Source organism: Molothrus ater, chromosome 6 (assembly GCF_012460135.2).
Source record: "Molothrus ater isolate BHLD 08-10-18 breed brown headed cowbird chromosome 6, BPBGC_Mater_1.1, whole genome shotgun sequence".
Lineage (NCBI taxonomy): Eukaryota > Metazoa > Chordata > Aves > Passeriformes > Icteridae > Molothrus > Molothrus ater.
In genome coordinates this window covers 4,971,309-4,982,500 of record NC_050483.2, presented here as the reverse complement: position 1 = coordinate 4,982,500, position 11,192 = coordinate 4,971,309, and the positions used below count along the sequence as shown (strand labels likewise).

General features: G+C 55.8%; 1 protein-coding gene and 1 long non-coding RNA gene across 9 annotated transcripts in view; one reads left to right on the top strand and one right to left on the bottom strand.

The window, feature by feature from the left end:
* PAX6 (paired box 6) overlaps positions 1-10,397 on the bottom strand; it is a 26,245-nt gene extending 15,848 nt beyond the window's left edge. For 4 of the 8 annotated variants that reach the window (XM_036384531.2, XM_054515265.1, XM_036384535.1 and 1 more), the window contains exons 1-2: positions 6,389-6,854; positions 3,438-3,580 (exon numbers count right to left, since the gene is read on the bottom strand). The gene's annotated coding sequence lies outside the window, so the exon portion shown is untranslated. The other 4 variants (XM_036384532.1, XM_054515266.1, XM_036384533.1 and 1 more) reach the window with 4 other exon arrangements.
* Positions 4,133-5,302, top strand: LOC118687520 (uncharacterized). The gene is made up of 2 exons (XR_004980339.2): positions 4,133-4,294; positions 4,723-5,302. It is a non-coding gene; the product is annotated as an uncharacterized LOC118687520 (long non-coding RNA).
* Positions 10,398-11,192: the final 795 nt, after the last annotated feature.

The window sequence follows — 11,192 nt, the reverse complement described above, 5'->3', positions numbered from 1 at the left end:
AAGTACATTAAGAAGGGTGCAGCGGCGCCGGGAAGGTGCGCGGGGCGGCGGGACGCGGCCCGGGGCGGGCGGCGCTGCGCGGGCGCTGCGCGGGCTCTGCGCGGGCACCGGCGGAGGGGGGGGCACGGCGGGGGGAACCTCCCTGAGTGCTGGGAGCGGGGCTCCATTTTTACCTCCGGGTATTTCCTCGAGTTTGGTTGTTTTCTTTTGGTTTTTTGGAGTTTTTTGGTGGTGGTGGTTTTTTTTTTTTTTGTTTTGGTTTGGTTTGGTTTTGTTTTGTGGTTTGTTTTTTTTTTTTTTCTCTCCCCCTTTCCGCGCGGCGCTCGCAACTTTTTCTCCCCCAAACTCCCCGTCTTGTGATTAACTTCTTTTTTGGTCTTTAGATCTTCCCCTTTTTCACTGTACTGTGACACACGCTGTCTACCTCGCCTCACTGCCTTAAAAAGTAAGAACAGGAGGGGGTGAGAACTGTTAAACAAAGCCTACAGAAAGCGAACAATGGCCTCCATTCTGCTCCTCTACCCAAACCCCGAGTGCAGAAACCCAGGCTCCTTAACCGGCCGCGCAGCTTCCCAACTCAACGGACCAACAACCCTCCAACTTACAAAGAGCAGAGAAACAAGCCCCTTCTCCCTTCATTAGTGCCTGCCTTGACCCAGCGCCTGGACAGTCCCCAGCGCCTTCCCCCCCACCCCCCCGCTCCCTCCCTCCCTCCCTCCCTCCTTCCTTCCTTCCACGACTCCCTCTCTCCTCCTCTCGCCACCTTCCTTCCTTCCTTCCCTCCCTCCTTCCCTCTCCCACACCCCCCCCCGCCAACCCCCGGCCCACTTATTTATTTATTTATGCGTCCCCGTGTATTTATTTGAAATCGTCGCGGGTGAAAATGGAAAAGTAATTTCTCGTTATAAATATCTGGCGGTAATTGTGTTACTGGTGCGAGTTGTTAGGGGTTGTAAAAAGATACAACAGCTCAGTGGGGTGCTCAATTGGGGAGGGACAATTACAATAAAGAGCCCATTCAAGGGGGTTGCTAAAAAAAAAGGAGGTAAAATAATGAAATAGTCGCAGCCTTCATTTTCTCTCCCTTTTTTTTCGCCTAAAAATACTCATTCTCTTTCTTTTGCGCCTATAATGAATATTAATTTTACTCTTCCTGCATATGATGGAGAAATCAAAGAGGCACGTTTCCCCATTCAGGACTAGCCACGGTATAATTTATTAAGTAGCTTTTAGTAATCTCAAATCCATAAAAATAAACATCAAACAAGTACTTTCTCGCAGCGTGAAGACTTTAGCTGGTAAATATTTACTGCTCTTTGGAGAGCTACCTGATTAGCAGCAGAGCAAGCTACGCCGTACTCCAAAGGAGACGCGGTGATATCTCCTTCAGCCGAGCTGAACGTGGAGCCATCCCTTTAACACACCGAACACGTCTGCATGGGCACACACCGAACGGCAAACCCACCGCTCCACGCGCAATTTCCTCCCGTATTTCACGCACAAATCATAAACGCGGGGCCTACGGGGCGAGAGGAGCCATCCCAAAAGGCACCGGCAAAACTTCCAGCGCTCAGCCCTGCCCGCACGCACCTCGCCAATGACACCGAGAGGGTTTAAAAGAAAAGAACCGGGGGGAGCTGGTGGGGAGAAAGAGAGCGGGGGAAAAAAAATAAAAAGCCGCGAAACAAAACAAACCCAAACACAGCCGAAAGCGGTTCACAATAGAGGGCGAGGGTAAGCGAGGTCTGCAGCAAGGTAAGAGGGGCGAGGAGCTGCGTGTGTGCTCAGCAGCTCGCCACCGCCTCCAGCCAGCGGCCCCGGGCAGGCCTGGCACGGCCAGCGAGGAATCGGCTCCTCCTGCCGTGCCCCATGGAGCCCCGGAGCCCTCCGAGAGCCGGGATGCAATTTGCCGTGTCCTAATAGGCCGGGCCTAATCCGCAACTCGGGGTTTAATCTCGAAATCTTCACATAATCTCATGGCAGAGAGCAATTTTTTCCCCCCTCTCCCGGTGAAACCGTGTTTAGGCGTTAAGGGCAAAGTTTCGCCTTCCCGGGGCAAACGCGAAAAAGATAAAAACGAAGCGGTTTGCAGTGAGTTGCTGGTGAAGGTCAGCAGCTATAAATATTTATTGTCAAGGGCCACTTTTATTATTTTACGCCCCTAAGATGGGGAAGATGCACTCACTTTTCTTCTCTAGTACGTTGTTGTCGTTTTCCAAAACAACCTCTGCCAGGTACATTGAATCATTCGAGAAAGTTTGTTATTAAACTTTTCAGAAATTATTCCAGCTCTGCGTGCCCATGTAACCCCTCCGTGCAAAGCCTTACAAGGTTAAATTCAAACTCAGATTTTTTTTTTTTTTTTTTTTTTTTTTTGCAATTGCACTTGCGAGGGAAAATGGAATCAAGTTTATTGTTGCGCTTTGCTGGAGCAATTATTTTTTTTCTTGCATGGCGAGGAGTTTATAACTTCTTAAAAATTAAAAAAAAATAATAAAAAGCTTTGCTGTAGCGAGGGATTGGATCAAAGGGGGTTTTGTAGAAATAAAAGATGTTAAGGTTTTTCTTTTAATTTAAAAAATAATAATAAATTAAAGCGTTTGGATTTAAAAAGGGAGCAGGAAGAAATCCCCCAAAGCGGGAGCAGGGACCGGGCGCCCGGCGGCCCCGCCGTGCTCGGTGCGGGCCGCTCCGCGCCCCCGGCGCTGCTCCCGCGCCGGGGCTGGGAAAGTTGCCGGCACTGGGGACAAGTTGGGAAGATCCCCGGGTGGCTGATTAAAGCTGACAGCCCTTCAGCTCCGCTCAGCTCCCCGCCTGTACCGCGCCTGGGAGCTGACTTGGCCTAGGATATGGGTCCTTTTTTTAATTTTTTTTTTTTTCTTCCTCCCCACGCAACTCTCCCGGCCGCTCTCCCTCTCTGTTTTTCTCTACCGTCAGGAGCGAGCCGTCCCTCACCCAGAGCGCAGAACACAAAGCAGAAGTCGGGGACGGGGCCGCCCCGGGGGCAGCGAGGCGCCGCTTCCCTCCCTCCTCTCCCTCTCTCTCTCCCTCCCACGCTGCGTGGCGTGGGGCCGGAGCCCAGCCCGGCTCCCGGCGAGCCGGGCACCGGCAGCACCGGCACCGCAGACACCGGCACTGCTGGTTTCCCTGAGCAGCAAACGCTGCGTGGGAATGAATTACTGCTGCTGCTGTTGGCATTGGTTTCCCGAGTCAGATGCTTTAGCTTTTCCAGAGGACACGGGCTTATGTGAAAGGCAGAAAGTTTGTGAGCTCCTGGGCTGGAAAGTTCCCTGGGAAGCTCTCCGGAATGCAAATGGGAATATGAGAGAGAGAGAGCGAGAGAGAGAGAGAGAGAGAGGAGGGGTGAGAGAGAGAGCCCTGCCTAAATATTAAAATGCGAGGAGGGAGAAGTTGGGAGAATAAATGAACAGACTCACCTTTATGAGGCATCCTGTCTTGTTGTCAAAGCTCCTGTCAATAGTTTAAGAGCGCACTGATTTGAAATGATGGTGCTTTAAAAAGAGTTGCCAGCAAAATAGTTTTTCTCCACTGAAGCTGCTGGTTGTGTGATCTTGAATTCCTGGGAAGGAGACAGAGATTGACAATAAAATGGGCTGTCAGTGACTGGAGAGCGAGAGATAAAAGAGTGTGTGAGTGAAGTGGGGAGAGAGAGGCAGAGCACACCTATGCTGATTGGTGATGGTTCAAGTGTATTAATGTGCGTGTGCCTTGGTCTCTGCCTCGCCTCCACTGCTCTTCACTGGCCCATTAGTGAAGCCTGACCTCTGTCATCATCTTCCAGCAAAACACTTCCTCCCTGCGCCGGGACCCGAGCGGGAAATGCGGCGGAGCCGGGGCCGGCGGTTCAAACCCACTAATCACTCGGCACCGTGCAAACGCCGCCCGCCCGCTCCCACCCGAATATCGCCGTATGCAAAGCGCCGCCAGCGCCTCCCCGCCGCCCATTGGCCGCCGCCGCCCGCCCCGGCCCAATTGGCCCAGGCGTTTGAATATGAATGCGCAGGGCCCGGCGCCGCCGCCGCCGCCCGCAGCCCGCGCCGCTCCCGCTCCGCTCCCCGGTCCCGCCCGGCCCCGCTCCGCTCCGCTCCGCCGGCCCCGCTCGGCCCCGCTCCGTTCCACTCCGCTCCGCCAGCCCCGCTCCGCTCCACCGGCCCCGCTCCGCTCCACCGGCCCCGCTCGGCCCCGTTCCACTCCGCTCCGCCAGCCCCGCTCCGCTCCAGCGGCCCCGCTCCGCTCCGTTCCCGCTCTGTTCCGCTCCCAGCCGCGTCCTCAGGTCGGGCTGGGGGAGGGGGCCGCGGTGCTGATGGCGGAGGAGGCGGTGGGGAAGGGATGGGGGGGGGGAGAGAGATCAATTTGCATTTAAACAGTTCGCTCCAGTCCGACAATGGGAGATAAGGGCTGTTTATACCTTTACCATTGAAATTGTAAAGGTATAAATATCTGGGGGACGGGCGGAGGAGCGCGGGTCTGCCCGAGGCCGCAGCGCTCCTTCCCCGCTCGCGGCGCTGGGAGAGGGAGGCTCAGCCCGGCCGGGAAAGAGCAGAGCAAATACACCATTTACTTTGTGTATTGAGGGCTCTTGTGAAAGGCCCTGAAGAGTCCTTTACCAAACACTCACCAACTTCTCCCACGTGCCATTTGTTGACTAAGGGTTGCCGGGCTGATTTTTTTTTTTTTTTTTTTTTTTTTTTTTTTTTTAAGAAAGAACCCACGGCGGAGTTGGAGAAGGGCAGAGCCGGGCGCTGGGCAGTGCTGCCGCTTTGTGCCCGTCCGAAGAGGCTCCCCCCTCCTTCCCTCTCCTTTTGCAAGGGACCCCCTTCACTGGCTGCCAGAAACTCGAGGGGGAAAGTAAGTAAATGACTTTGCTGCTCTGACCACACACCACAAGTACATTTGTTGAATGCCGGACTATTAAGACACACCTCAGTAAACTCTAAAGCAACCCCTCAGCGCATGCATTTAAGGTTACACTGGGAGCACCAGTCCGAGCTCAGGGTGTCCCAATCGGTTATGGCGAGTGGGCCGGGGGGAGGGGGAAGAGGGGGTCTGCATCGGGAAAAACAATAAAAAAAGAAAAGAAAAAAAAAAGGCTCGGGGAAAAGAAAGGGAAGAAGGAGAAGAGACAGGAAAAAGAAATTCCAAGAGCCACCGCGGAAAGTGGAGAGTATGAACGCGCAAAGCATAAAATGAAGTCGTAGCCGCATACACTTGACTTCTCTTGACATGTGAAAAGTGCTAAAAGTCAAAGCTCATCAATAAAGTATCTTGAAATTGAATAAGAGCCCTGACAACCATTGCATTCTTAAATAAAGTACAATGAGGAGACAAACGACTCTGCCAAGGAGTTTGCATGTGAGTGAAAGGGCGCCTCAATGGGAGCGGGATAATGGGCTGCTCGGCCGTCATGCACTGTCATCCCCTGTCCCGCCGAGAAGCTGCCACCGCTCCCTAATAGCACAAAATGGGCTCTTAAGAGACTGCTGCCCGTCCCTGCTCCGCTCCCTTCCCTACGCTGCCCCCGAGGCCGGGGTGCCCACAGCGCTGAGCGCCCCGCACGGCGCTGGGGAGGCCCGGGCTGCCGTGGGCACCGTCCCCCGGCCCTTTCTGCATCCCTGGAGGCCGGGCTGCGGTGGGCACCGTCCCCCGGCCCTTTCTGCATCCCTGGAGGCCGGGCTGCGGTGGGCACCGTCCCCCGGCCCTTTCTGCATCCCTGGAGGCCGGGCTGCCGTGGGCACCGTCCCCCGGCCCTTTCTGCATCCCTGGAGGCCGGGCTGCCGTGGGCACCGTCCCCCGGCCCTTTCTGCATCCCTGGAGGCCGGGCTGCGGTGGCACCGTCCCCCGGCCCTTTCTGCATCCCTGGAGGCCGGGCTGCGGTGGGCACCGTCCCCCGGCCCTTTCTCCATCCCAGGAGCGCCCCAAGCCAAGCTTTTCCTCGGAGGATGCGGGGAAGGGAGAGCGGCCTCCCTCCCGGCCCGGGATGCAGCCGGCCCCACCTGCAGCAGCGAGGGGGTCTGCCGCCCTGCTCGGGCCTAGGGCAGCCTGCGGGGTTTGTTTCCTTTCGAGTTTGGCCCCGAGCCGCGCGTTTTGATAGCAATGGAGCCGAATATCGCGATGGACGCACGGGAGCGTTTGGGTGTGACGGGATTCCCCCCCTGAAGGTAAGGGCAGCCCGAGGGGGGCTCTGCCAACACCAAGCATCTCCCTCAGCCGGCAGCCCCCAGCTCCTCTCCCCTTCCCCAAAACTTTCCAAAGTAACATCCGCCACCAAGTTAACCTGCCCGCGGGCGGACATCCTTCCAGGGGCGCCGAGGGAAAAATTCAGAGAGGCAAAAGAGAAGAGGAGCAAAGTCCAGAGGGAAGTACGAACCTGTGGCCCGTGTGCCTGCCCTCCAGGATGGGTGGGTGAGTCCCGGCGAGCCGTCCCGGTCCCCTCCTAGTTGCCGCTGGCCGAGGCCGGGCGTCCCGCCGCACGCATCCTGCGGGCGAGAGAAAGAGGCTGCGGTTTGTAAGCTCGCACCACTCTCGGAGGATCCAAAGGGATGTTAAAAGCTGGGATCTAGTCCTTTTTCTGGAGTGAAGTCAGTCGTGTCCGTGGCTTTTGATTTTTTTTTTATCCTCCTCTTTCTGTTGTTGTTGTAGGATTTTTTTTTCCCTGTTGCACTCCCTCTCTAGCATATAAGAGATTTTGTTTTTTACTCTTGTCCACAAGGTGTTAAAGAGGGAAAAGAGAAAAACCACTTTGTCCGAAATTGCAGGCAAATATCATTTTTACAAGCTCTCAATTAGCCATCCCTTGGATTAGCACCTTCTTACGCCTCCTCGCCAGAATAAAGCAGCCGTAATCTTGTTGCTATTTCCCCCTCGGGCGCCGCGAGCTTTGTGTTCCCTCCTCCCCAAAAAAACTTTTAACGCCCCCACCCATCCGAAAAAAAAAAAAAAAAAAAAGAAAGAAAAAAGAAAAAAAAAGAAAAAAATCCCTCCCTGTGCGGGGAGGGGAGGGCAGGGGTGAGGCGGTGACGTCACGGCGGGGTGCGGGGGGGGAGCCCCGAGCCAAAGTTGGGAGCAGCAGCAAAGAAAGAGCAGCGCCCGGGCCGGGCCGGGCCGAGCCGAGCCGAGCCGAGCCGGGCCGAGCCGAGCCGAGCCGAGCCCAGCCGAGCCGGCAGCGGGGCCGCCCCGTCGCGTCCCGCCGGGCCGGGGCCGTCCCGGCGCGGAGCCCCACAGGCCCGGCGGCTCCGCGCCGCCATTTTACCTCCGCCCGCCGCGGAGGGGCCGTGCGGGACCGGCCCCGCTCCCGCCCCGCTCCGGCTCCGGCCCCCGGTCCTGCCGGGACTGCCGTGCCTGGATACCTCCCAAGGAAACGCTGTGCTTTTTCTTTTCCCTTTTTCCATCTAGCAGATTGCCACTCGCCGCTCTCCCTCCCTGCCCGGCCGGCCTGCTTTTCCTTTTCCTTTTTTTTTTTTCCTTTCCTTCATTTTCTTCCCCCCCCCCTCCCCTTTTCTTTTTCTTTCTTTTTCCTTTTTTTTTTTTTCTTTTTGAAAGTGAATTTTCCACTTCTAAACTGACTCCGCTGGCCTTCGTAACTGGGGGAGAGGAGCAGCAGCGCTGTGAGGTGCTCGGCGCTCCCCTCGCCCCAAAGCCCTGCCCTCCTGCAGGCGCAGACCGCCCCCCCTTTCCCCTTTTCCCCTTTTCCCCTTTTCTCCCTTCCCCTTTTCCCTTTTCCCCTTTCCGGGGCGAGGGCTGCGCCGTGGGACCCCGCGGCCCCGGCCCTGGCTCTCGGCGTGGACTTAGGCACTCTTTGAAGATTTCTGCTTTAAAATCCGCACGGGATTAATGTAACTAGCATTTTTCTGCATCCGATTTGGTTTGTTGTTTTTTTTTTTTTTTTTCCCTCCCTCTACTTATTTTTTTTTCCTTAACTAATCCAAACAAAAAGAAAAAAAAAATGGGCGTAATATAAAAATGGTTTAAAACCCAAAGGTAAGAAATTATTATACGTGGCAAGACGCGCCTTTTTGTTTGTTTTTCCTAATTAAATTAATTTTCACTTTTTAAATATAATCTCGTGCCTGGCTATTGATTTATATCAAACAGCAGCGTCTGCTTCCCTTTCGTATTTTGTTAGGTGTCGAAAGCAGAAAGTGCTGAGTTAGAAACTCCGGTATCGTCTCGTTGTATTAATATCTGGGCTGCAAACTACCTTTTTTAATACCCAGAAAAATGCTTAAAGTCCTCTTGTCCAGTTCGGTCTAAAACTGAAGAGATACACAAATCCTGACGTCTTAGACTACAATGCTTTTGCCTCCAGGACACTTAATGCCTATTTGTATATGTAGAGACAGTGTTTGAAACCTATAATGCGCAGGACACTGAGTTAAGTGGAGCTTTTCTAGTTTATAAACAATCCGCAAAAAAGTTTGGAATCGATTTAACCTCTTTTATGTTGGCCTTTTGCACGAGGCACAGCTCCGCATGGCAGGATTAAAAAAAAAATAAATAAAATAAAAGCCTTTTTGGACCTAGCCGAAGTCGCTCTGAAACTGGAAGACGGACACGCATCCCTCCGTACGAGAAAGCCTTTGATTATAAATATGGGAAAAGTGTCATGCAACCAGACCCGCTCGAAAAGCCTTCAGAAAAGAACGGGGGGGTGAAAGCTTAGCGCATCCTGACGGGCTTTTTAAACGCTATTGATTGGGACAAGCTGTTCAAAACCCCAGTAACAGTTAATCTGCCTGTTAATCAAGCCACTAAGGAGCTCAATGCGAGTTTTATTAGCAACCGGAGAACACAGGCAGCAGAAAGGATCAAAAGCCTACACCCCTGATATTTGTAAAACCGGCCTTTCCCAAAAAAAATATATTTTCAATTACACAGTAATTCGGGGCTTATCAGGGCTCGCTCGCAGCCCCACGCAGATGGCTCCGCAGGCGCTGCCAAAGCCACGAAAGCGAAGGGAGCAGCAGCGCGCCGGGGTGCGGGGGTTAAAAAGAACGCCTTGAGGAGGTGTCCTGCTCTCGCCTCTCTGCCATCCTGGACCCTCCTGGCCTCCCGAAATAGCAGCAAAACCTCCACTGGGCAAACCACGAGGAACCGATGGAGAAACTCCTCGTATTCACGTCAATTGTGTTTTTAGGCTGAGGGGGTTCGAGGGTTCTTTTTCTTTTAGCTGGCGTATTTGATTTATGGCGGCAAGTTTGCAGGGCATATTTCCCTCTGCCCATCCTTTTAGTAGAACTCTCATTTAATCGTTAAAAAAAAAAATTAAAAGTTTAAACAGCGAGATTGGTAATTTGGAGAGCCTGAAAGTTGGATTTCAATTAATTTAATGACCAGAAATACTATTATATCGGCTAAAATCAACATTTGATCTTGTCATTTTTTTTAATGCAATCCGATTCCTTTATATGTCAGCGAGATATGCATATAAAAGACTATCTGGTCAGAGGTAATTATGTCACAGCTTTTTCTCGGCATGACAGCTGGATAAACACCATCTCCAATAAACATCTCTAATTAGGGAGGAGGATCTGAGATAGATGGTGTTTGATTTATTACTGAAGGAGAATGTCCATTTACCGGTATATTATAGTGAAGCATCGCAGGGAGCGTTCCCGCTAACGCGCCATAAGGAGTATTTGGAGATGCTCAAAGACAGGTAAGAGGTTATTTTGTTTAGCGTTATTTCGCAGGAAAAACGGCCTTCCTAGGGTACCTCTCTTTCCCACCGACGCTCTGATTTAGCAGAAGCACCCAGGGCTGGAAGGCAAGCCTGAGTTTGGGCGCCGAGGGGCGATCGCCTCTGGGCGGCCGGAGCGGGGTAACCGAGCATCCCCGGTGACCGGCGAGCCGCCGGCGGACAGCGGCTGGGACGCGGCCCCCGACGGCAGCTCCGAGGCTCAGGAACCCACCCGGGGCTCCCTCCCTCATCCCCTCGGCGGGGCCGTGCGGGCCGGGCCCTCCGTGCGCCGCTCCCGTCCCGTCCATGCGGCCGAGCGGGCTCGTCCGAGGGGCGCGGTAACCCGCGGCTGCCCCCGCCACCCCAGACGGGTCACGGCGAGGGAGCGGGGCGGGGGCAAGGGGAGGGGGAACTTTGGGAAGCGGCTCCGGCCGCCCCCTCGGCCCCGGGGCGCCCCCTCCGACGGGCGGGCAGCGGCCGGAGCCGCTCCCTCCCACCCCCCACCTGTTGTGCGGGGCTCCGGCGCGCTCCCCTCGCCTTCCCCCCGCGGGGTGGGGGTGCCGGGCACCCCGACCCCTCCCGTCGTGGCCGGGACGAGCGGCCGGGGCCGTGCGGACTCGTTACCTGTCAGCGGGAGCGGAGGCTCCGGTCGGTCCCGCGGCCGGGAGGGAGGAGGTACCTGGCGGCTCCGGTGGCCAATTTCCACGCGAGAACCTGCCACACAGTTTAAATGTCAATGACAGCAAAAGAGGGGTGCTGCCTTTGCACTAACTTTCCCTTAATATCCACGCCAGCGCCTCCCCCATTGGCTGGGCCGCCCCGGTGACGTCAGGCGGACAGTAGTTAGCTAATGAGACATTTTAGGCGACACGAGAGCCAGCCCGGACACCGCCCGCCCCGTCGGCGGGCACGGCTCGGCGCGGCCCGGCCCGGCCCTGCCCGGCCCTGCCCCGCCCCACCCGGGGCTCGGCCGCGGGACGGGGCTCCCTTGGACTGGGGCACCCTCGGGGTCGCTGCATCTTCCCGCTGCCTCCCGGCCCGACGGCTCGCCCCAGCCCAGCCCTGCCGGCAGCCGGGATTATCCCAGGCCGAGCTTTAGGCTGAGCTTTGGCTTCTTCCCCTCTGAAACGCGCGCCGCACCAAGGACGCTCTTGCCCCCCAAAACCTGGCGCAGCCCTGTGGCTCCTCGGGGACGCCGTGGCTCCCGAGCCCTCAGCTCTCCCCTGCGGGACCGGGGCGCTGCCAGACAGACGGACGGCCGCGGAGCCGCATCCTGCCCTCGCCCTGGCACCTCGGCGGGCTCCCCGTGCGCTCCCGCTCCCATTAGAGCGGCAGGGAGAGGCCCTTATTTGCACACACTTGTCAGGGTAAATAATTCATCGGCAAAGAGCCCCCCCCGCCCGCCGATAGTTTTATTGAACTGCACTTAAATGTTTCATGAACCTGCCCCCGCCTGGGCTGGGGCTGCGGGCTCCATTAGGAAGGAGGAGGCTGC